Source organism: Pleurodeles waltl, chromosome 8 (genome assembly GCF_031143425.1).
Source record: "Pleurodeles waltl isolate 20211129_DDA chromosome 8, aPleWal1.hap1.20221129, whole genome shotgun sequence".
Classification (NCBI taxonomy): domain Eukaryota; kingdom Metazoa; phylum Chordata; class Amphibia; order Caudata; family Salamandridae; genus Pleurodeles; species Pleurodeles waltl.
Genome location: NC_090447.1, coordinates 1,382,991,095 through 1,383,017,625, shown reverse-complemented (window position 1 = coordinate 1,383,017,625; position 26,531 = coordinate 1,382,991,095). Strand labels below are relative to the sequence as shown.

Below are 26,531 nucleotides of genomic sequence, written 5' to 3'. Positions count from 1 at the left end.
AAATAATAGTCATTGAATTATTACTTAATTTAATCTCTACCCTACCCCTACAAGCCTAGCAACCAATACTTAACATAGATTAGTAAAACACAATGTACATGATTCAGAAACAATTAAATAACTTATTAACAATTATTCATCAATTATTAACAACTTATATACTTCCCACCCAACAACCCTACAAACCCAGCAGTCCACACCTAAACTATAAGTAATATTTAAAAATGTATTACACAATTCACATAACTATAAATCAATTAAATATTTAATTATACAATAATTATTATTTAATAAATATGACTTTATCTGCCCACCTTGTATCCCTACAAATCTAGCAGCCCACAGCTAAAATAGAAATTAAATAATTCAGTATTACATAATATACCTCATTATTCACTCTGATAATTAATAATAAATTAGTAACTTATGAATTAATAACATAATTAATGCCCCATCCTTTACCCCTACAAACCCAGCAACCCACACCAAAAATGTAACTAAAATAAATAATTATTACATAATTTACATAAGCAATTAAATAATTAATAATAAATTGAAAGTTAATTGTTAATTATTACCTACTTGACCTTCCACCTATACCCTTACAAATATAGCAGCCCACAGCTAAAATATAACTAAAATAATTCAGTAGTACATAATCAACAAGAATATCATTAACAAGTATTATTAATTAGTAATTACTTAATTCTCTTCCCATCCTATACCCATACAATCCCAGCAATCCACACCTAAAATGCAACTAAAATAAATGATTGGATAATTTACATAATTTATAATACTGTAAGTAATTATTAACAATTGTTTCTTAATTATTACCGTATTAATTTCCCCATACACCTACAAATATAGCATCCCACACTTATAATATAGTTAATTAAATTAGTATTACATAATGCACATCATTAATATCAATCACATACTTACTTTAACATTATCAATAATCAATTATTACTTAACTAACTTACCACCGTATGCCCGACACATCTAACAACCTGCTTCCACACTATAAATTACTATTAAGAATTACATTAAAAATTCTAGATCACTTAAAATTACAAATTATATTTAAAAAAATTAATAACAATTACACAAACAAAAATAACACGTAAAATTAATATATGAACTAAAACATTAAAATAATTAAAAAACAATATTCTTTACAACTATGTTATTGAAAACAATATTAACAACATCATTCTTGTAAAAGATATTATTTACTTGAAAAAACAATATTTTTGACGATATTTCTGCATCACAATATTTCTGTATCACAATATTATTTTCTTAATATTTCTGTGTTCCAATATTAAAAACTCTCTCTGCTTATGTCACATGAGGAGAACTTACTGTTAGCTCCAAAGAAATACTAAAGCAAACTTTCTACTGTAAGTGCCTCTTGGTTTCCACTATATAGAGTTCCCAGCTGATGCAGAAAGCTCTTCTGAGATAAAGTATGAGCTCACAAACATTCCACTTCTGATTAGGTTTGTCCAGTCTCTCCACCTTCAACTCTTGCAGCACCTACTGCTCTCACAGCAGTTGCAAGCTTCAGTGGGAGACTTGAGAAATTCTGATTACAGTGTACTTTGTAATATACTCCTGGATTGGCGCTAATCAGCCAAACTGCCAATTCATAACCTATGACCTTGGCTGATCCATCTTTTTCAATGATGACGGGACTTCCTTTATATGCTAGTATGGCCAATTTATGGTTCAGCTGGAAGGAAACTGAAGGGGTCTCATTTGTGGAGTCTCATTGGTTAAATGTGTCTAAGTAGTTGAAATGCAAGTACCATACGGTAATACAGAGCATCAGTTTTAAAGAGATTTTGGGACCCCCACCACCCTGCCACCCCAAAAGCTTTATATTATGGGATTTGTTCTCCCTTGGGGATCAGGGCTTTCCTGACTGGATTGTTTTACGGTATGCAGGTAAATCATGTTGGGTATACAGAGAATATATTCTGACTCATGAAAGGGCTTTGTGACAATGAAATAATTTCTAAGAGGAGCACTGGGGTGCTGAATGCTTCTTGCAACCACAGGACCACCAACTGTGTGGTCCCTGCTACCTGCACAATGCCCTTTTTTCACCTCTTGGTGAACAACTGTGCCAGATTGAAATGCAGCACCTCTGAAATGGAAGCCTGTAGAGGTATACACTTACATTAAATGCAGTTTTTGAGGCATTATCAATCACTCATTAAATCCTCTCCGTTATGTACTCCAATTAAAAGGCTGTTTTCAATGCAGTCAAAACTTTCCTTTAAAGTAAAATGTTCTGAAAGCACCAGTGAATCAACACAGTTTATCAACTTAAGTTATATTGTGAGCTTTATATGCATGTCACCAAATATGCCACTCTTATCTCCCCATCATTTTGTCTTTCAGTAATGAAAAGGAATTACTATTAAGTGACATGGATGCAGAAATTAAGAGCATGGTAAGTTTACTGCATTCCATTACATCTCTCATCCTTCTACGTTGTCCATTATTTAGAGTCTACTTTTCAGATGTTCTATGTAGCACGCTTTTGGAAACACACTTCCCTAGAAGAGACGTCCAGCCACAGATTCCTTACCTTTGAATTTCCCAAGCGTCAAACTGGATCTGGAAGATTTTTCATGAGCAGTACCCCTGCGTGTCAGTAGGTAGCGTTGATCGGCTCCGCATGGCATCTTTGGTATCGTCTGCACTGGAAATGACATGGTGGTCACCTATATAGACACCACCTTGGCACACTGACATCAGTTATTTTCTTTCCTCGCCAATTAATGCTGATCCAGAGGAGAGCTACCCCGCTGTCATTTTTTGACAGACCTTTTTCAACATTTTGGCAAATTCGTTTTTTTTAAGAATTTTCCTTCTGGTATCGGAGATAGAGGCACAATTCTGTGAATTTGTCACTAGGTTGGACTTCGCACCTCCACACTTTTCCGGAAGCCGGAGCACCCCTCACTCAGATAAAAGACTTTTACGAGGCCATGCGATGCATATTTGAGAGGGCCAAACCCTCCAGAGCACCTTCGGGCCCGACAGGGTCAAGGAGGGCCCATCAGGATCTGCAGCAGTAGCTTCGGCCTCGACCCTGATGGGCCTCTGTGGATCTAATCACGGATGCAGACCAACGACCGGCATGCCACTGCGACCTTCCCCAATACTTCTGGTGCCCACCGGTGGCACGAGCCCTATTTCGATTCCCAAATCTGGCATAGGGTCAACCGACGTTGATTCCTGTGGTGACCAGATCCACGTGTCCAAGGTCTGCGCCTGAGCCCTATTCTGAAGAGTAGGGCCTTGGGGAAGAAAGAGAGGGGTCACTGCACCCTTTAGGATACCAGATAGAAGGCCAAACATGGACTGGTGTGAGGGACTGGGTGATGCCAACAGGCTGGATAGGTCTCTGAATATTGGCATGCTTTCTCCTCCTCTAGGAGTAGGTAGAGACATATGCGAGCTGGGAGCTTCCTCTTCAGAAGCCCACTCTCTTTTAATGAAGCACTAACTGAAGCCCAGGATAGGGGCTCCTGCGAACAGTTGCTGGTCCAGGCTTCTATTTCCTATGGCACATTCCTTGCCGCAGCACCACACAGGGAATCCAAGAGGCAGGATATCTTAGGAAAGAAAACGTTTTCTTCCACCAGCCTTGCATTGAGGTCAGTGAACACTGCATGCTTATTGGGCCACTATTCCCACAGTTTGTGGGACACAGTTGTGCAAGTGCTGCCACAGCTCCCGGTCTGGGCAATCCTCTCCCAAGCTGTCAAAGATGAGAGATGCAGCAAAGTTCGCCATCAGCTGTGGTTTAGACACGACTGACTTGCTAGGCAGAGCAGTTCCTCGACAGTGGTGCTTTGATGCCACGCCTGGCTGAGAACATCTGGCTTTTCAGGGAATGCCCAAGGCTTCCCTTAGGGACATGCCCTTTGATGGCAATTGTCTCTTTGGAGACAAGGAAGATTCAGCGCTGGTGCACTTTAAGTTCTCGCAGGCTACAGCCAAGCCCTTGGGTCTCTGAGCTGCCCCACGTCACCCCAAGTCTGCTGTTTGCTCATTTTGTGGCTACGGAAGGGGCTTTGGACCACACCAACCTTATCCCAGTCACACATCCCTTGTAAGCTGCCCAGCCTCTGCGTGGAGTAGGGTGCGGTTTATACCCCCCAGCAACCGCAGTCCCTAAGCCCTCCTAACCTTGCCCTACAAGACCCTGGGCATCCAGTTAGTGGCAGAATCAGCCATCATCTCTACCACTGGCAGTCCATAACATCGGTCAGGTGGATCTTACAGATCATTCAGAGCGACTACTCCCTCCCCTTTAAATTCTCCTCTCCCCATGTACCTCCATCTCATGATCAGCTGACACAGGATCATTTGTCCTTGCGCCTCAAGGAAATCATGGCTCTCTTGGCCAAGGGGGATGTAGAGAGGGTTTCGATGTCAGAAGTAGGCAGTGGTTTTTATTCCCACTACTTTCTGATACTCAAAAAGAATAAAGGTCTTCAGCTTATCTTAGATCTGCAGACCCTCAATCTCTTCCTCAAGAAGGAGATATTCAAGACGCTCACATTTCCATATCCCTAGCCTGCCTGCCCATTGGCGCTACCTGCGGTTTATGGTAGGTCACAAGCACTTCCAATTTACAGTGCTCCCCTTTGGTGTTACCAGCGCCACTCGGTGTCCATTAAAGTGATGGCAGTGGTTGCAGCTCATCTGCAGAGATCAGGGGTGGCAGTCTTCCCCTATCTTGTTGACTGGCTGTTGAAGGCAAGCTCAGACCAAACTGTTGTCTCGTTGTTTCCCACCTTCAGACTACGGCAAACCTCCTGCATTCGCTGGAGTTCACTATAAACATGCCAAAGTCACACCTGGCTCCATCTCAGGCGCTCCCTTTCATCAGAACTGTTCTGACCATGGTGTAGTTTCAGTCTTATCTCCTGTGCAGCAAGTCTAAGATATTAAGGCTGAGTAACCGATGTTTCAGCCTCTATCCTGAATTTCAGTGAGAATGACTGAGGCTGTTGGGCCTCCTGCATCCTGCTTGTGACGCATGCCAGATGGCATATGTGGGCTTTGCAGTGGGACCTGAATTTCCAGAAGGCACAGTATCAGGGGAATCTCTCCGACATGATCCAGATCTATTCCTGCTTCCATGTCCTCCGCATGTTCTGCAAGATCTTCCAATGTATCGCCATTGCGACCAGGAAGACAGTCACCTAGGCCCTCATGTCCAGCCACCTCAACTATGGCAACGTCCTCTGCGCCAGAACCAAGAAGCAGTTCCTGAATCACCTCCAGACCATCCAGAATGCAGCAGTAAGACTCATCCTCGACCTCCTCAGAAGAACCAGCAAGTGTCCCCACCTCAGGGCCCTCCACTAACTCCCTATCCTGCAAAAATGCCACTTCAAGCTCCTCATGCACGCCTACAAAACCCTCCACGATGTCGGGCCTGCCTATATCAGCAAATGCATCACATTCCACCAACTCACCAGAGAGCTCTGCTCTGCCAACCTCGACCTGGCCTACATCCTCCGCATCCGTCGGGAATGCCTTGGTGGCTGCTGCTGCTCCTATCTCGCTGCCAAGTCCAGTAACGCTCACCCCCTTCACCTGTGCACCTCCCCTTCTCTGGAAGACTTCAGAAGACAGCTAAAGTCATGACATTTCTACCTCCATCACCAGCTGGCCATGGCTCGCAGACTCCCCCCAGCGCCTGAACGCTCCTTGGGGTGACAAGATTTCACTCTACAAATCTCAGTGATTGATTGATTGAAAAGACCTGCAGAGGTGGCTAACAAACCGCAATTGGGTCTCCCTTTCCCAATGAAATCTCACAGTAGTGACAGACGCGTCGCTTCTAGGATGGGGCGACCATCTGGGGGAGGTGCAATTCAGAGGACTCTGATCTCCTGCAGAAAAGCGACTTCACATCAACATGCTGGAGCTCCAAGAAATCCATCAGGCATTGACGGCCTTCCTTCCTTCCATCAAGGGATGGCTAGTGCAGGTGTTCACGGACAACACCACTGTCATGTGGTACTGCAACACTGCCGGTTGGGGTTGTGGACCCTCTGTCATGAGGCCCTACACCTCTGTGTATGGCTAGAACAGCAGGGCATATCCCTGGTGGTTCAACATCTGGCAGGTTACCTGAACACCAGAGCAGATTAACTCAGCTGCCAATGTCTAGTGGATCACGAATGGCATCTCCATCTGGAAGTGGCACAATGTCTCTTTCAGCAGTAGGGTGAGACTTGGTTAGATCTGTTCGCCTCCTCCAAGAACGCACACTGTCAACAATTTTGCGCTCTGGACTTTTCCAAGGTGGCTCTCACTCTGAGACACTTTTCATCTAGAGTGGAGCTCAGGCCTCCTTACGGCTTACCACCCATACCACTCCTGTCCAGAGCTCTCAAGAAGATCAAGAGAGACCAGGCCAAAGTCATCCTTGTGGCTCTGGGCTGGGCACAGAGTCTGGTATCTCCAGCTGCTCAGTATGAGCACTGATTCCCCGACCAGGCTGTCCCTCCAACCAAACCTGTTAACTCTCTGCCTTCTTTCATGGAGATTGGGCGGTGACAGTTCACAGCTTTCAACCTTTTTGACCTTTCTCCCAAAGTCTGTAATGTAATTCTGGCAGCAAGGTGTTCCTCTACAAAGTTGGTATTCGCCTGCTGAAGGAAAAAGTTAGCATTTTATAATACAGAGAAATCCACCCATTTCCTGCTTCTTTCACTGTAATCCTCTTCATTCTTGACCTTTCCTAGCAGGGCTCCGCTTTGGTTACTCTGAAAGGTTAGCTTTCTGCTCTGTCTGCCTACCAGTGGCTGCCTGACCAATACTCTATATTTTACTCCCCTAATGTACAAAGGTGTCTTAGGGGGTTTGCACATATGTTTCTACCTTTGCCTTTCAATATACCTCAGTGGGACCTTAATTTGGTTCTCACATTCCTGATGTGTGCTCCTTTCAAGGCCTCCAGCTGTTCAGGCTAAAAACAGCAGTTCTCATGTCAGTAACATCTGCCGGAGGGTGAGTGAGCTGCAGGCTTTGTCATCCAAGCCTCCCTACTTGTCTGTTTTCCCAGACAAACTGGGGCTTTGCAGAAGGGCCTTTTTCCTCCAGAAAGTGGGGACACCATTACATGTGGGCCAATCCGTCACCTTGTCCACTTTCTACGTTCCTTTACATCCCTCCAAAGAAGTGGAGCACCTCCACCATCTGGACCCACAAAGAGCATTGTTGTTCTGCCTTGATCGCACAAGAGAGTGTCGAATGGATGACCAACTCTTTATGGGGTATGTTGGAACGAAGAAGAGTTGGGCAGTGCAGAAATGAACCATTTCACATTGGGACATTCTCCGCATTAAAATCTGCTACGCACTGGCCAAGAAGCAGAAGACTAAAGGCTTAAAGGCTCATTCCACCATAGCTAAAGCTGCAACCACTGTATTAGCATGTGGAGTCCCAGTCCTGGACACCTGCCAGACAACAACGTGGGTGTCCCTGCACACATTTACCAAACACTACAGCCTGGGCAGTCAGGTCTCCAGGGACGGCCATTTCAGCTGTTTTGTTCTGCAGGACTTCCTAGTTTAACATTCGTCTTCAGCCCACCGCAAGGGATGGTATTGCTTTGGTATCTATAGAAATGTAAGGAATCTGGGGCTAGATGTCTCCATCAGATGCACATGTTACTTGCTTTTAGTAACGCATTTTCTAGTAGAGACAATATCTAGCCGCAGATGCTTTCCTGACCAACCCATCCTCCCCGCTCTGCGGACAGATTTCTAGGGTTAGGGATAATCCCTTTTAGCGCCCTAGTTCAGACACACCAGTGTCAGTGCACTTCATGGCTCCATGGATGTCAGCATGTGGAGCTGGTGCATATATAAGTGGCCATTCGATGCCACCAACCAGTGTGCAGGGGTACTGCTCACGAAAAATCTTCTGGATCCAATCTGACAACTGGGAAATTCAAAGGAAAGGAATCTGCAGCTAGATATGGTCTCTACCAGATAATTTGTTACTGAAGGTAACTAACTTGTTCATCAGTGCTCACCATTTGGAATTCTATTGATAAAGACCACGTGTGAAGCTCTTCAACGCTTTAGTCACATGCTTCTCCTAGAGTTACTGATGGAGACATAGGACTTACATTCCATTATTATATTAGGAGCTAAAGTGGTCACAGACTACCTTAGCCTACCACACACAATCATACCCTGAGTTGAGTTACTTTATGAACACCCAAAAAGCCACCATCGGTACTTGTAGCTAGAAATCTCCACTTTTCTCAGGACACAGACTTGGCTAGCTTGAGTGTGAGATGCTGGATGAGCATGCATTCGGCTGACGTATTTCTGAGCGTGAATGTTCCTCCTACTTTCACCCACCTAGTCTTGAGAATAGCCAGCAGTGGATTTCTGATTGTGGCAGGCCTTTGACCATCATGGTGGTGGACGTCGTGTCCTCAGTAACCTTGATTCACAAAGTACATACCACCAGACTTTGAATAAAGCCAATAATCTGTTAAGCATACCTAAAACAGAATTTAAACGCGATGCAATTAGCCTAGTGATGGGTGTTAATCATTGATTGAGCTTCTATAAAAAAATGCAGAGTACAAGCACACTCAGAGCTACAGAGAGGCATTTTCTGCTGAAGCCAAGTCTCAATCACAATCAGTACAAACATTAGGAAAACAGACTGCATGCAGGAAACTCGTAGCTCAATAACCTGGGTTTACGCCCGATTGCACGTGTGTAATAATAAAAAAATACACACAACCCTTCCCAAGAAGCTGCCATTTGCTAATATGAGTGCTAAAATATTTGTGTATCGTATGCTGTATAGCAAACGATCTTTCTGTAAAATACATCACTTGTCTTTTCATTCAGAATCAGGACGAAGAAATGCGGTTCACAAGACATTGTAAGTCACTCCTTTTTTATTTTCTTGAACTAAGTATTCAGAGTTCGGTGCGGGATGATTTATGTAGATTGGTTAGCCCTTTGAAGGATAATATGGTTTTTACTCCTCACTTGTTTGTAAAATCCCCATTCCTGTAGCCAGCACCAATGAGTTAATGTCTCATAACAATTGTTTCAATTAATTCCTTTCGTACTGCGCAGTGATCCTTCGGTTAACAATGAGTTTGCAAATGTGCTACCTATTGTTTTGCGCATGCGCCTAGATTTATTGGGCGTGTTTATGCAAATAAAGGAAGCTGTATGTGGCAGACTAAATTAACAGATTCTGCTTCTCCATTTGCTCTGCACAAGGCATTTAATTTTTCCTTGCTTCTCTGCTACATATTATATTAATTTCAAGTTTATGCTATTATCCTTTCGTTTACTTTCTAATGGCGTTTTACTTTTTTTTACATAAAAATAGTAACAACGATTCTCTGTTGTAGTTACTTTATTGACTTTGTACTTGTTACCGTTTTTATTTTTTTTATTACAATTAGACAATGTAAATACAGCAAAAATACATAGCAAATAACATGAATCTAAATGTTTAATTAATATTTTGGTACAATAAAATAAGGTTTATTATTTTGGGGGAAATACACATAAATGTGTACGAATCAAATTATATTACAAATAGGGACTTTCCCTGTGCAAACATATACAAACCACTTGCAAACTAGATATCATGGCCACAAGATAGCCTTGAAGATGTATATTAATTTTCTCCTACATAATATTATACCATAGATAATATTACAAGGGTTAAAATCCCATGCACGAGGCAGCCACTGAGTAAACTGGGCGTGATTTACCTTGAAGGTTTGAGAACACCCACAAACACATCAGTCTGTAGCCATTTACAACTTCCTCTATCTCAGAGTGTGAAATTTTGGCAGAATGTTCCTTTCCTTGTTCGATACTCAAGCCACGGAGTGCAGTCTGTCGGGATGTGACCTACTGACAAGACAGTGCTCCCTTTGCTTCAAATGCCAAGAAGCAGGCCTGGCTTTAGGGCGGTGCGAGCGGTGCGACCACACCGGGTGTTGCCCTCAAGGGGGCGCTGTCTTGAGCAATAACTTAGAAGCTTGCGATTTAGAAGCACCTCTTGAAAAGTTTTTTGTGTGTCCAGCCTTCAAGAAGCAATTAAAATATGAAGATACCTCTTGTGATTAATGTTCCTGCTAGGGAGAGAGATGAGAGTTTTGCTCAGTGGCAGCTTTGACCAGCCATAAAGCAGCGTAGAAGAAGAATATGCAGAGGGTTAATATGTCTGCTGCCAAGATCAGAACTATATTTTATGTGGATAGCTGAGTGGATTAGTAAAGCCAGCCTTTTAAAACAAATGAATATGTGAAAGGGGGGCTATGGAGAGATGAGGGGCACATTTGCTGGGTGGTAGTGAGGAAATCCGAGGAGGTGGTCATGGCGTGGGGGGTGCCAAAATAGACCACCCCACAGGGCGCCACCAGCTCTAAAGCCGGTCCTGCCAAGAAGAAAGCACAGTCTGTCGATGCATGGACCACTGACTGGCTGGTATTCTCTTGGTAGGAATTCTAAGCATGGAGTGTGATTTGTCAGGATGGGGACTGCTGACGGGATACTTTTCCCTTGCTGTAATCCCAAGTAGATAGCAGTCTGCATGAGAAAGCCACTGACTGAATGCGCTCCCCTCACTTGATAAGTCAGACACAGTCTTCAGACTGTCAGGGCGCGAACCATTGACATGATGCGCTTCCATCACTTGACATGTCAGACACAGTCTGCAGACTGTCAGGGAATGAACTGCTGACAGTACCAATCCAGTGTCGGAGAAGAAAGACAAACACATCAGTGTGTAGCTGTCAGGTGAGTAGAGCAGCAGTCGGGGAATGAAGAGCGAACAGTTTTCGCTTTCCTTGCCTGAAATGCCACACACAGCGCAGTCTGTCAGGGCTTGGCATTGTGACAGGATGTGCTGCCTTTGTTTGAAATTCCAGGCAGGTAGTGCAGTCTATTAAGGTATGAAGTGCTTAAAGAAAGCATTTCCCTTGCTTGAAATGCCATGCAGATAGCACAGTCCATCTGGAAGGAAAGTGCTAAAACAGCATCAAATGCCCGGTAGCTAGTGCAGTCTGTCAGGGCTTGAACCCACATACATTGCCAGGTGGGTAGTTCAGTCTGCCAGTCCCAGAAATGTGTCAATGACAGGACTGCTGTGACGTGGAGTGGCCCGAACAATTATGCTTCTTACTCCTGGTAGAATAGCTTCACCATGGAGGTCAGACCAAGGGAGCACGTCGAGGCTCATGTGTTGTTTTTCAAGCACACCAGATGGAGTCAGCCTTCTCTCCAGATAGGCACATGCCATCAAGGGCTTTGTCCTGGCCAGAGATCTGACAGCATAATCGATAGCTATGGTAAAATTGGTGAGTAACTCAAGAGTGTGCTGGGAATGATTGTAGTTTCAAAATGTGATGGGTAGCAATGATCAGACTGTTGAGTGACGAGTGTGAAGACTAACATTGCTGAGACTAGTGAGTGATGTGGGAGTGTGATGTGTAGAGATGGTGAGACTGGAGAGTGATGTCTAAGATGGTGACACTGTGACAAGTGATCTGAGAGTTTAGGAGTAGCAATGGTGAGATGGGTCAGTGATTTTATCGTGCGGGGACTAACATTGGTGAGACAGGTGAATGATGGGAGAGTGTCATGTGTACCAATGATAAATCTGAGGTGGTTAATGTGAGAATGTGATGGGTAACAATGGTGGGACTAGTGCGTAATGTGAGATGTGATGGGTTTCAGTGGTGAGACTGTATAAGTGATGTGTGAGTGTTAGTAGCAGTGGCTAGGCAGTGATGGTTCATGAGGATGAGACTGAGTGATACAACAGTGTGACGAGAAGGAACACTGAGGACGTAGTAGATATTGATGCTGAGACTTTGGTGAGTCACCTAAGAATCTGATGACTAGCAATGGTGAGACTTTTTCTCAGTTACCATGGGTAGCAATTACGATAATGGCTATTTGAAGTCATAGTGTAATGGGTAGTGATGGTAAGGCTGTGGTGAGTGTTGTTAGAATGTATGATGAGGCTGGTGGACCATGTCAGATGGTTATCACTGATGAGAGTGGTGAGTGATGTGGAGTGTAGTGGCAGAGGATAGTAGTGGCAGTGGATAGTGATGACCAGACTGGTGAGTGATGAAAAAGTGTGATAGGGTGTGATGGTGAAAATGTGGTGAGTGCCATGAGAGTGTTTGGTAGCAATGTTGAGACTAGTGAGCTCTGTGAGAATGTCACTGGTGAGTTGTTGTCTTGGATTGCAAAGGAAAGTGGAGGGGATACTGTGGTGAGTGAAGCAGAAGTGTGATGGGTAGATCTAAGACTCTGCTGAGTGATGAGAGTGTGATGATCAGCAATGGTGACACTGTGGTCACTGATGTGAGCACAATGGCTAGCGATGGTTAGGCTTGTGTTGAGTGATGTGAGAGTGTGATGGGTAGTAATGGTGAAACACGTCAGTAATGTGAGACCATTGTGGCTGTGGTGAATGCAGTGAGAGTGAGATGGCTAGCAATGGTGAGAGTCTGGCGAACAATAGGTGAGTGTGATATCTAGCAATGTTGAACCTGTTGGATGATGTGAGTTTGATGGTTGGAGATGGTGAGAGGAACGAGCCTGATTGGTAGAGGTAGTGAGATCGTAGTGAAAGGAAAGAGTATTATGGGAGCAGTGGAGAGACCTTCGGATACAGAGCCACTGGCACAGCAGGCTATTGTGGATCCAAAAGTCAATTCCCATAGGGAAGCCCGATGCTCACTAGAAGAGGAGGTGCACAGAACTTGCCACCATTACATTTAGCGTAGACTCTGACCCTGTGGAGTACCTACCATATGATGACCCAGACCAGGACCCCCTTCAGGAGTTTCAAGGCCTGTCTAGAGCAAGTGGTCTGGACACCTCACCAGAACACACCATGGAGTTAACAGCTGGGCCCTCAATGCCAGTAGTATTCATCCATCAAATTATGCTGAAGGCTGCTGAGGCCTTCGATTTACAGCTCTCTACAGCATAGATGAAAACCAATGTCCTTACTGAGGCCCTCATGCAATCATCAGCCTTAGCACAACCCTTGCTACCTTTTAATAAGGCCTTACTGTCACCTGTCCTGGCGGCTTGGGAGAAGTCCTCACCTATGCCAGCGGTAGATAGACTTGTGGCCTGCTGCTACAGCTCGGTGCCAGATGACTGCATTGTTCTTTTCCATACTTTGCCTTTGGACAGGGAGTCTAAGAGAGAGGAGAATTGGGGCACAAAGGCATTCTCGGCAGGGAGAGTGGTGCTGAAATCCATAAATTATGTCTTCTGACTCATTCAACCCACGTCTTATGGAACATGGCCCATATGATGCTGCCTCACATTCCTGCGTACATGAAGGGGCATTTTCAGGAAGTATTGTTGATGACCAGAGTGCGTTTCATCATATAATTAAATCCAGGCTCCATACAGCTGATTCCATTGCACGTGCTATGGGGACTTCTGTTTCCACACATCGCCATAACTGGCAACGGACATCCAAATTCTCCTTTGATGTCCACTCTAATGGATCTTCCTATTGACAGGGTGCACCTCTTCAGTGATAAAAACAGATTATGCGTTTGAGATAATAGACTCTAAATGCCATGGCATGTTTGCCTAATCTTCAGCTTCCGCCACCTTCTATCAATCCTTTTACCATTTTTGTGGGTTTGGCAGAGGTGGGAGCCCTTATCAACATACTGATATCAGCTCCCTTTTTTCCATGCCTTTAATGCATAATGATTTTTTTCATACTCTCTGTTTGGAAATTGTTGCATTTTCAGTGTTTTTTCTCTTAAAGTATAGGATTTTGTAAATTGTTGCAGCATCAGAAGTCAGGTTTTAAACCTTGCAAGGACTGTGAGGGTCAGATGTCTATTTTTGATCCTCATGACAACTGTCTTTGGTGTTTGGGTTTGGATCATGATGCCAGGGACTGTTTCAGTTGGCAGAAAATTAATCATTAGGCCCTGAAAGAGAGAGAGGCAAAATTGTTTATGGCCAGATCGTGAGATGAAAAAAAGAGGTTCTTGTCCAAAATCCGGGTTCCATCCCCTCATTCTTCAAAGTCAACAAGTAAGAAGCATAACCAGAAGCAATGTCATATGCCCTGACATCGCTCGTCAAAGGACAGGTCACTGAGGCCGGTTTCGTCACAACCGCTCTTGGAGGAAGATGGTCAGGTGGTCAAACCAACTTCGTCTCTGGCGTCGATGTCAGCCTTTGATACCATCTGCTCTTCCTACTTCTCCTGTAGTATCAAGTGCAATGCCGCCATCAGATCCAGTTACTCAACCACAAAAGGAAAAGGTGTACACAGCATTTCTAACTCTGTCATGGACCCCAGTAACTTTTTTAATGTTGTGTTCAATATTTGCAATAGGCCGATGGTTCCATCTGGGGCACCTGCTGGCTCCATGAGTTCTTTAGCTTATTCCCAGGAGGCTTTTCAACACTATACCAGCAGGCACCCTTAATGCCATTTATGTCGCTGGCCTAGGTTCTGGGTCCCCTGGCCAACTCTGGCACCAATGGATATCTCTAGGAAGAGGATGCCACCTCTTTTGGGTACTACTTTCTTTAGACATTTTGTCAATGTAGCAGGTGACACTACCGGTGCCAACTACTTCTGCCTGACATCACAAGCTACAACTCTGGTGTCCATTCTGACTTCTCTGGTGCAATTGCAGATTTCGCTGGTGCCAACAATGGCATAGCTGACACCGCATACGAGCTCACATTAATCAGAATCCTAGGCACAGATCCAGAAGAGAGTGATGGAAGTGATGGACAAGTGATGGAAGTGATGAACAAGTGATGGAAGAAAGGCCAATTTTGTTTTGAAGGATGAGACTCCCAGGAAGAGGGAGAGATTGTTGAGCCGCCCTCAACGGACCCAGAGCTTGAAGGGTTAAGAGAGTCAAGTGGTTTGGATACATCCCCAGAATGGGAATTGCTAGCCAAAAGGCATTTAATCTCCTGAAGTCACTATGTACCATTCCATCATCAGGAAAGCTGGGGATCAGATATGTTAGATTTATCCCTGCCTACCACGGAGCTGAATCTAATACTCCAACTCCCTCTTCATTCCTCTTCACAATTCTCTGAGCCACTGATACCCTTCAATGAGATTTTGACAGAACCAATCATGAATACATGGCAGAAACTGATAACAGCCACATCTGTTTCACGGCCGAAAGCCAGACGATATAAGCTGGCTCCTGGAGAACCTCTGTTTTTGTCCTCACATCCTATACTAGAGAATCTGGTTGTTCAAGCCTCATGCTCATCGAAGCTGACCCCCAGGCTAATTTCCCACTTCACCTCTGGATAGCGAGTCCAAGAAGATGGAGCTAAAAAGATTTTCTCATCTGGAAGCATGGCTCTATAGTCCCCTAAAGCTACTGGTTTACTGGGGAGGTACATTCATGTCCTCCTGTATTCTGTGCATTCTGTTCCTCAATTGCCTGATGACTACCAAGGTCATTTTTTGTAACCATTGAAAAATGGACAAGCAGCACCCAATCAGGGTATTATGACGGGACTGGATATGGCTGAATCTGTGGCAAGGGCAATGGGCACTTCAATTTCTACTGGAAGACATGCATTTCTGAGGAGTTCTAGTTTTTCATATTAAGTGCAGAACACCCTTATAGATTTGAACTTTGATGGCTCTCACCTATCTAGGGCTAAGGCATATTCTACTTTAGAATGTTTGAAGGACAGCAATGCCATAGCTTGTTCCTTGGGTCTTCAGTCTCAGCCTCAGGATTACAGGGAATTCAAAGGACTTTGCAGCTTCTTTAGAGGATTTTCATTTAGTGGGTGCCAGCAGCAGCAACCTGAACAGCAGCAATCTGCAGACCCCCTCTATAAGTCGTACAGAGGGCATGGTAGAGGTAGACAGCTGGCCATTCCCCGCCCACCATTTTTCACCTCATACCTTTCCTCCTGTGCTGAAAACAAAGGAAAGCCGCCTTAGTTTTCCCTCTTATAGTATGCCTTACCAGTGGGAGGGAGAGTGTCCCAGGTTCGGCATCAGTGGAGGTCCATATCATTAGATCTTTGGATGTTAAGTATTGTCAAAAAGGGGTATGCCCTACCCTTCCAAGAATTCCCCCCACCTTTTACATCCAGACTGAATACACTTTCTGCATACCATCTTCGGCTTCTCCAACAGGAAGTCCAATCCCTATTTCACAAGGGCACAGTGAAGTTGGTACCAGAGCAGGAAAGGGGTCAGGGATACTGCTCACATTATTTCCTGGTATCCAGGAAGGATAGTCGTTTACGACTGATCATAGACCTCAGGATTTTGAACTGGTTTCTCAAAAAAGAAAAGTTCAAGATGTGCACCCTAGTTTAGGTGCTTCTTGCACTGGAGAAAAAATACTAGATGGTGTCAATCAACTTGCAAGATGTTTGCTTTCACATCCCTATTCTGTAGTCACACAGCAAGTATCTCCGTTTCACGTGGGGTTCCAATATTATCAGTTTGTGGTCCACCTATTTGGCCCTACTTCTACCCCTCATGTCTTCACAAAGGTGTTGGTGGTGGTAGCGGCCCATCTCAGAAGGTCGGTGTTGCATCACTTGCAGGTAACAACTCAGCTGTTGTTTGAACTGGGCTTTTCTATCAACAGGCCCAAATCTCTCCTAGAGACCTCTTGGCACTCCCTGTTTAGACAGACAGTAAGGGAAACAACTGTGAATGAGCCTCCCCTCCTCCTCAGAGGATTAATGACATTCAGGCTATGATTCTGATGATTCAGGATGGAGTGGTTATTCCAGTCCTGAAGGTGTTTCGCCTGCTAGGCCTGGTAGAGGCATGCACACTGGCACATGAGGGCCCTCCAGGCGTGCCTCTGCAAGCAGTGGTTTCAACACAATGGAGGTCTTCGGTGTCCACAGTCATAACAGATGCCTCCACTTTAATATTGGGAGGACATCTGTAGGATCTGGAGATCAGAGGCCTGTGGTCTGCAGAGGAACAATTGTTTCATATGAATCTGCTAGAATTGCCGATGATACGTCTGGCTCTCAATATCTTTCTCCCTTCCCTTCATGGTCAGTCAGCCCAAATCTTGACGTAAAACACTACTGCAACGTTGTACTTCAACAAGTAAGGAGGAGTGGGGGTCATCTCTTCTCTGCAAAGATGCTTGACAACTCTGGTCCTGGGTTCAGGATCTCCAGATTTTTATGGCTGCAAGTCACCTCGCCAAGATGCTCAACTTACATGCAGGCGGTGTTATTCCTCTTCCAGCTATGTGGGACTCCCCAGCTAAACCTCTTTACCACTCAAGAAAATGTGCACTGCTCATTGTTCTGCAGCATCCAGTATTTGATGCAGGAAGCATTGGGAGACACATTTCAATTGAGCTGGAGCTTCCAGCTTCTTAATGCATTTCCTCCCATACCCTTGATTCGTTGGGTCAATTCACCTTGATGGGGTCCGAGTGATCTTGATTGCCCCAGACTGGCCACAAAGGATGTGGTATTCACATCTTACCTCTCCCTGTGCCCTTCACTCCATATTCCTCACAGGACAGTCCTCCTCCTGCAATCGAAGGGGCCAACACTTAGCCAGATAGGCAGTGTATGCCAGTATCACGCCCCCCAAATCAGAGCTAGTGTCCTTTCCTTTGACAGGCCTGGAGAAGGTGATGACTGGGAGGGGTCTGAGGATCCTTATGGCTACCACCATCCATTTGATAAACCAGAGGACAAGTAGTAAAAGTACCTGGCAGATGCCAGTGGTTTGGACACCTCACCAGACACCAGGTCTGGTCTCCCCCCCACTTGGCTACAGAGGAGGGTGCCTAATTTGAAATGGTGGTGCGGAGTGCATCTGAGGTCCTGAACCTTCAATTGCCCACAGTGGCAGTGAAGATGAATGTCCTGACAGTGGTGCTTCAGCCGAACCATTACCCCCTTTAACAAAGCCCTTACGGATACCCTACTTGGGGACTGGATCACCTGGTATCAGGGTCACAGCCAAAACCTTCCCTGGGCAATAACCTGGCTTCTTGGTGACCAAGCGGCACTCCAATGACTTGCCTGGGCTCAGCAAACTCGGGTGCAACTTTGGGCATTGGGTCCTGGTCACTGGTGCTTCACAGCAGCAGTCTGAAGATAAAGGGGTACCAACTTACACCAGTAGGCTTTTCAGCTGTTGTGGCCCTGTGCTGTGGAAATGAGGTCAAGTAACTGAACCTTGGAGTCTCTTTGCTTTGGCTGAGCTCTGGAGGCAACTTCTTCATTATCAGCACACAGCAGACACAGTCTCTCTTATTTGTTAGCCAGCAGTTTCAGCAGGTGCAGTCCACGCCAGTGCAGCCTCCCTTTTCTGGTACCACAGTGCAGGAGGGCAATCCTTCTTCAAGCTTTTTTCTTCTAGTCCAATTAAGATCTGAGTTCTGGCTGCAAGGGGTACCCATTTTATGCTCTGAAAGTTCACTCATGGTAGGCGTAGTTAGTAGCCAATGGGCTACCAGGTTCCCTCCTTTCCGATGACCACTTCCTGGGAAGTTTGTCATCTGGCTTTCATCTTACTCCCAACACAGCAGAACCCCTCCCTCAGCATCCAGATCTCCCTAGCCCAACTCAGAGGTGTGGCTACTAAAGGTGCTACACTCCCCTGGAAAACCACTTTGAAAACTGGCTTCCACTTCCCTATCCCTAGTGCCAGTCTGTCTGCCTGAACAATACAGCAGCTCCTCTTTCAAGTGCCGTTCAAATGTGGCTTCTCCTTTGAAGCTGACCTTTTGGTCTAACACCTGTTCGGCTTCCTGTGAGAAAGAGGTAACACCTCTCTCCCATGCAAGTCTCTGCATCACTGTATTTTACGCCACTGCTCTCTGAGATTCTACTCTGCACTACTCCACTCTATGCCACTGCACTCTGTCACTGCACTATACTCTACTCTGCACCACTCTATGTCACTGCACTCTACTTCACTCTACTCTGCACCATTCCACTCTGCACTGCTCTACTCTGTGCTTTTCTAATCTGTGCCACTTTACTCTGCGCCACTCTTCTCTGTACCACCCCACTCTGAACCACTGCACTCTACTATGCTCCACTCTTATCTATGTCACTGCATTCTATAACTCTGCATTATATGCCACTGAATTCAATGCCACTGCACTCTAAACCACTATACTCTGCAACACACTACTCCAATGCACTCCACACTAGTCCACACTACTCTGTGCCACTCCAGTGTATGCCACTCTACGCAGCTCCACACTATGCCACTCCAATACACAACACAATCTGCCAATCCACTCTACAAGACTCTACTCCACTCTTCGCCCTTCCACTTTATGACACCCCATGCGACTCCTGTATGCTACTAACTTTTAGCCATATTGAGTAGCAGCCATGCTGGTGTACAACATGACTAAAATAAATTGGCAAAGCCAATAGCTAGTGCATAGGCGAGACCCATTGGCTTTGCCAATGCTCGTTCATCATTCTTCTCGTAATAATGGATTTACAGCTGTTTCCAGGTGAAATAAAAGTGACTGAAAAAGATAGAATACTGCACCTATGTCAGTATCGTTGTGTCAAATTTCAGTCTACGTTCGCAGATGGTCTACATTTATGTCAAAATATCTGTCATCCCTTCTGATGTATAATGCTGTATTATGCTGCCACTGCTGTGAACCAAACTAAGAGCTAATAGCAGCCAGAAATCTCCATTGCCTGGAAAGCCCAAAGAGAGGCTCACCAACATCCCCAGACAGTGGCAGCCTGCAGCTGCAAGTCAAAGTCACCACCACCACTGAGTATGTAACCAGTGAGACAGCAGCACTGACACCAGAGAGTGGCTTGACTATACCACAATGCATAACAGAACTAGACCAGTGGAAGCTATCAAGATGCCAGACTTTCCCAAAGAAGAAATGATAATCCCGACACAGAGATACTGCAAACAGGTAAGCTGCTCCACAAGGCCAGAAAAATCACATGGACCAACCACTGCAATCTGTTCTATGCCTAATCACATCAAAGCCAAACTGCAGCACACCTGAAGGTCAAGTATTATAAGATGAGATTTCCGTGGGGGGAAAAAAACGAATTCACGTATGGACATGCAGGATAGGCACCAGGAGACTCCAAAGCCGCTAGCAGCATGGCATAATGAGAAAACAAGGTTGCCAACGACCTCCTCAAATATTGCAAGGAGTAAACACCAAGCAGCAAGATAAGCACCTAAGCAGAGACCATATAAGGAATGGGCAAAGTAGACAATTGCCCAGGGTCCCCACCTTCCAAGGGGCCTCCTGGAGAACTTTCTTTTTATATAGCTCACCTCTGTATATTTCCATGTATCAGACTCTCTCCTCCCTGCCCACCTCTACCTCTGAATGTCTCTCTCTCTATACCCAGGGGCATCTGAAATATTTATGAGGGCCCTGGAAAGACATATTTGAACTGTTTGTGTGAATTCTGTTTCTGAAAGTTTGCTTGGCACCATGCAGTGTTCAATTAGGAGGAAACTTGCATTAAATTGATGAATAGGGGGGCCCAAAATACGTGTTGAAGGGCCTCAAAATCCATATGATGACACTTCATATGTGGCTTTCCATCAGATCTTTATTGTAGTGGAAAGAAACATTCAGGCGCATGAACCCTTGAAGATCTTGAGACATAATTCTCAAGAACATGTCAACTATATGTTGCAGTTTACATATCCTTTGCGGTTTAAGTATTAAAGGGGCATCTGTGGGGCTTCTTGATGACTGTGTGTGTGTCTTCCATGATCACCACGGTGAGTGGGAATCCACTGATATTAAAGAAGTCCCTCGATTTTATTACAAGAACGGAGACTCCCATTATGCTTCCTTTTCTTGCTTTATTATCAATTGCAGCCAAGATACAACACGCAAACAAGAACTACATATCCCATGAATCAAGAAAAAATATATGTCATACATGAAGTCATAAACAAATAACCAATAGAAAGAGCCCAACCCCAATAATTGTCTTAACTGCGAGCAACAAGTCCTCTTTTCTTGCTGCTCGCAGTCAAGATAAATTCTATTTTACGCCTTACATATAATATTGCTGTTATTCTCTTAATTTAAGTATTTTATTTTGTGGTATGTATAATCTGTTGTGTTTTTTAACTGGCTTATGGTTTCCTGTTGGTTTTCTAAAATCTAAAGCGAGCGCTTTGTTCACGCGTCGCTTGAGGAGCCGAACGTTCGGCTCTCCTGCCTCACTCTTCTAAGGTACGCGTCTCACTCGAGCGCTTTCCTCAGAAGAGCCTGCATCGCGCAGCGGCAGCGCGTCTCGGCAAGCTTTCTTCAGGGTTTTCCTGCATCTACAAACGCGTTCTTCCCTCTGGCTCCTCGGCGGTTTTAATACCGTCTCCAGCAGACAGTTCCTGCTTCGGGCGGAGTCGAGGAGCGAGTCACGCCTCCTCAAGCCTTTTTTGGTTTTGGGGGAGTGTCTTTCATTTTTTACACTCCCCCTGCATACGCCCATAGCCCACAGCACATTTTTAACCCTTTCTTCACTGGTTTGATTTTAGTATACAATTTATTTATTCTTTTTTCCTACCTTTTTCAATTTGTGAGCTTTTCTGCCCCAGAACTTATTTAATATTTCTAGAAAAGGTCTAAAAAAGCTTCTGAAGATAATAATAACGTTGACATTGATAATTTTTGCACTGATTTGAATACTTTTATTCAAGATACTGTTCAGCAGGCTGTGTCAACATCTATGTTGCATATGTCTAAAAAGCTGGAACTTTCTTTTAAAAAACTGTCTACCCAAAATGCTAATGTTTCTGAGCCAATTAAAAGGAAAAGCGCACCATTTCTAAGGTACAGGCTATGTCTAGCGCTGATGAGTCTCCCCAATTTGCTGGTCCTGCCCCCATAAGGAGTTTCATATGGTGGAAATGGGTCCCTCTCCTTTTAATATTATACAGTTGAGGGACACAGATGATGATATGGAGTATGATGATGGGGAAAACGATGATACTCAGTTTTGATGATCCCTGGCAAGGGCCTCTAGAGAAAAGGCAAAACATTTCTCTTTCTGATTCGGACCTATCTTCAAATATAAATGATTTTACTGTTCTTGATGCTTTGGGGGAACCAATGTTTGATCCCACTTTGATAGACCACCCAAACTCTACTGAATTGTTCCCGTCTGAACATGTGGCGGAAAATGTTTTGCTTCAATTAAGACACTCTTTGGACAAGTCCATGAGAAACAAATTGTGCTCTGAATGTCCCCGTCCCTCCCTTCCTCACAGCATCACTTCCACTCCCATTATTGATCCTAATACGGTTTTATTTTTCTCCAAATATGGTTAAGATCCTAAGAAAGGGGTCGATATGGCGTGGTCCATTTGCGAGGACAGACTTTTTGACCTTGTTGGTCCTCTGACCAGAATTCTTGATTTGGCTGAAGAGGCCAGGTTGGAAGGCTCACAAATTGACCCTGCTACTCTTTCTAACTGGGCCCACCGGGCATTTTGCATTTTGGGTAATGCGAACACCGCTATTTCTCAGGAAAGACGAAAAAGTATTGTGCTTAAAATGGACCCTAAATTGGGCAGCCTGTCAGCCAGAGAAGAAGGACAGCAAGCTAATGGTCTATTTTTTGGGGACTAGTTTATAAAAGGAACTCAGTAAATATGTTTCTACCTTCGCGACCCTGGATAAGGCTCAGGTCTCATTAAAGAAGATTTTCAGCTCCAGGGTTTTTGGCAGGGCAGGTAAAGGGAGGAGGCGCTTTACTGGCCGCTTCACCTCCCGTGGTGGCAGTTCCCTCCCCTCAGAGGCTCCTCGTTCTACTTCCCTGAATTCAGACCTCAGTTCTACTCTCAAAGAGGGAGGGGTTTCAGGAGCAGAGGTTACCGTCAAAGAGGAGGACAAGTCTCAGGTAAGAAATGTAAGTTTTGGCCCTCTTCCTGTGGGAGGTCAATTGGCACATTTTCTTTCAAATTGGTATCAAATTACTGCGGATCCATGGGTTCTTCAGACCATTCAAGGGTATTGCCTAGACCTGTATCAAGTTCCCAGCCAACCTTGTCCTCCTCCCCCACTAAGGTTTTGCCAGGAACAATCATGTTTAATAAAATTAGAGATTCTGTCTTTGATTTCAAAAAACGTAATAGAAGAAACTTGCTTTCACCCCTCTGGTTTTCTCAGTACTATTTTTCTGGTCCAAAAGAAAAAAAAAGTTTCGTCCAGTGATAAATCTGAAATTGTTCAACAACTATGTTGTTTACAATCATTTCAAAATGGAGACTATTCTCCATCTCAGAGACATCTTGATGGAAGGCGATTGGTTCGTTCGTCTAGATCTCCAGGACGCTTATTTTGCGATTCCTGTCCATCCTTTTTACAGGAAATTCCTACAATTTCAGTGGGAAGGCTCAATTTTCCAGTTCACTGCTCTCCCTTTCGGCCTTGCTTCCGCTCCCTGGTGTTTCACAAAGGTGATGAAGCCAGTGGTAGCTTATTTAAGAGCTCAGGGAATAAAATTGATCATCTATCTAGACGATTTTCTCATTACGGCTCAGAACAAGGACACCCTGTTATAGCATTTACACATTTGCCTTCATCTTTTGCAGTCCCTAGGTTTTCTGGTAAACATGGAAAAGTCTTCTCTTGCTCCCTCGACTTAGGTGGAAGATTTGATAGATTCCAAAACAACATCCCTGTCTCTACCCCATCAGAAAGTGAGTCGAATAAAACACGAGCTTCGGCAAGTCCTCAATCTTTCTGTCCTCTCTCTTCGATCTCTGGCAAGAATTGTAGGCCTCTTGGCCTCATCCATTCAGGCCATATTTCCAGGTCCTTTACATTACAGAGCCCTTCAGAGGCTAAAGATTTGACATCTCCGCAGAGGTCTTCAGTGCTCGGATGTAATTCTTTTGGATCAGGACTCTCGAGCAGAGATACAGTGGTGGCTCAATCATTTGGAAGCATGGAACGGGAGAGCAATTTTCTCTTCGGCCCCAGATCTAGTAGTAGAATCCGCTGCAAGTCAGACAGGTTGGGGCGCAAGATGTGGCAACGTCTTGACTGGGGGCGTATGGTCAGAGAAGGAGTCTGCACTGCACATCAATTGTTTTGAGATGCTTGCAGGTTCCTTTGCACTAAAGACTTTCGCAAAGGACAAGGTAAATTGCTCTGTTCTTTTGAAGATGGACAATATTTCCGCAGTAAAGTATATCAATCATCTTGGAGGAACAAAATCCAAACCTCTTGCAGATCTAGCCAAAAGCTTTTGGGAGTTTTGCCTTCTTCGGAAATTGTCGGTCAGGGGACAATATCTACCGGGCAAAATGAACACAATAGCGGATTGGTGTTCACGCCATCTAAAAGATTCCAGCAATTGGCGTCTTCATCCTTTAGTGTTCAACAAACTTTCTTCGAAATTCGGTGCCATGACGATAGATCTGTTCGCTTCTCGAATGAACTCTCACCTCCCAGGGTTTTACAGCTGGAGACCGGATCCTCAAGCTCTTTCTACGGACGCTTTTCTCCAGGATTGGTCTTTCCATCTCAACTTTGCCTTTCCTCCTTTCATGATGATAGCCAGAGTCCTGGCCCAGGTTCGTCGTCAACGAGCCTCCCTGGTATTAGTGACTCCCTTTTGGCAAACCCAGGCTTGGTTCCCTTTGGTTCTGGAACTGTCAATCGATTTTCCGGTCCTAATCCCACCCTTTCCGGAGCTCCTTCTCGATCTGGAGGGTCGTCCTCACGATATGATTCTCCACCACACCTTAACTCTGGTAGCATGGAAGATTTCGGGTCAGCCTGGAGAACCCCCGGAATTTCGGAGGAAGCTGCCCAGTACATCCGCCACTCTTGGGCTCCAGGAACGACTAAGGCTTACAAGTCTGCCTGGTTGGTCTGGTGTGGCTGGTGCTTGGACAGGAATTCAGATCCCTTTTCAGCCGATGTGACTTTAGTCATTCATTTTTTAGCGTCCCTAGCCTCCCAGGGAAAAGCATACAGAACAGTAAATACTTATAGATCTGCTATTTCTGCCGAACATATTCACGTCCAGTTTTCTCCTACTAATGTGTCTTTCAGAGTTCATAGAAGGACAAAGACAAATATTTCTGTGATTCATTACCCGTATTTTCCTTTGCATCCTAAACTCTGTGTTGGTAACTGTTTAAAGGTTTACATTGCAAAAACCGCAGATTTAAGAACGTCCTCCTCTCCCCAGTTGCTTATTTCTTTCTCTAAACCTAATAAACCCGTCTCTTCCCCTACCCTTGCTCGATGGGTTAAATGGGTTATGACCCTTGCGGGATATTGACACCAGTTCCTTTGGAGCACATTCCGCCAGAGGTGCTATGGCTTCTAAGGCCCTTTGGGTTAGAGCTCGTTTGGAGGACATTCTTAGATCAGCAGACTGGTCTAATGTTTCCACTTTTAGAACTTTTTATTGTAAACCAATTTCTTCTGTGGCCGATTCTGTTATTAACATGCTTTAAACAAGCATAATAGGAGCCTCCGTTCTTGTAATAAAATTCAGATTTTCCTAGCTTTAGTGAAGGAAAGTCTAGATTTTATTAAAGCCACTGAGGCGAGTATCATCCCACCGCTTTTATTAACCCTCCCATTTCTATTTCAGTGCCGGCTCCCCCTGCACCACTCGCTTCGTCTTGAAGATGTTTGTTTGGTTTCCAAGACCCTTCCTCAGGAAGTCTCTCCTTCTGACATTCTTCACGATCATCGCTTAATGCTTTCCGGTTGTTATGGGTACCTCCTGAATCCGATTCCTCCATCAGCCCTGGACTGTGCAAAATACTTTTTTACGCTATTGATGGCTTTTTCCATTATTTTGGTTATTATTCCTTTGTTTCGTTCACCTTGACATGCTCTCGCAAGAAAAGAGGACTTGTTGCTCGCAGTCAAGACAGTTATTGGGGTTGGGTGCTTTCTATTGGTTATTTGTTTATGACTTCATGTACGACATATATTTTTTCTTGATTCATGGGATATGTAGTTCTTGTTTGCGTGTTTTATCTTGGCTGCTATTGATAATAAAGCAAGAAAAGGAAGCATAATACTCACCTCCGTGTCTTTAATAAAAGCTAGACTTTCCTTCACTAAAGCTAGGAAAATCAGAATTCTTGCTGTACCTGCTGTGGTGACCAGGGAAAGGACATGGGGCCAGATTTAAGAAAACTGGCGCTGCACCCAGTGCAGCGTCACTTTTCTCGAGCCCCTTAGCACCCCTCTAACGCCGCTGTGTGCGCGCCGTATCTAAGATACAGCGCATCTTGGCAGTAGTTAGGGAACTAGCGTCAAAATTTCTAATGCTAGTTTGGAGCTTTGCTGGATTAGCTGGCACAGGCATAATGTAGTGCAAGGGGTTACAACGTGGCACAATGCATGCACTCCGCCACCTTGTATATTTGGGGCTGCAATTTTTGCCTCGTTGAGCCACAGTAGCGTAAAAAAAATTATACTAATGTGGCGC

At 44.7% G+C, this 26,531-nt stretch overlaps 1 long non-coding RNA gene across 1 annotated transcript in view; it reads left to right on the top strand.

Moving 5' to 3' along the window:
• The window catches only part of LOC138249233 (uncharacterized), a 232,870-nt gene extending 206,810 nt beyond the window's left edge, over positions 1 to 26,060 (top strand). The window contains exons 2-4 of the long non-coding RNA XR_011194798.1: positions 2,413 to 2,464; positions 8,922 to 8,955; positions 25,680 to 26,060. This is a non-coding gene — a long non-coding RNA (uncharacterized lncRNA). The remainder of the gene's footprint in view (positions 1 to 2,412; positions 2,465 to 8,921; positions 8,956 to 25,679) is intronic.
• Positions 26,061 to 26,531: the final 471 nt, after the last annotated feature.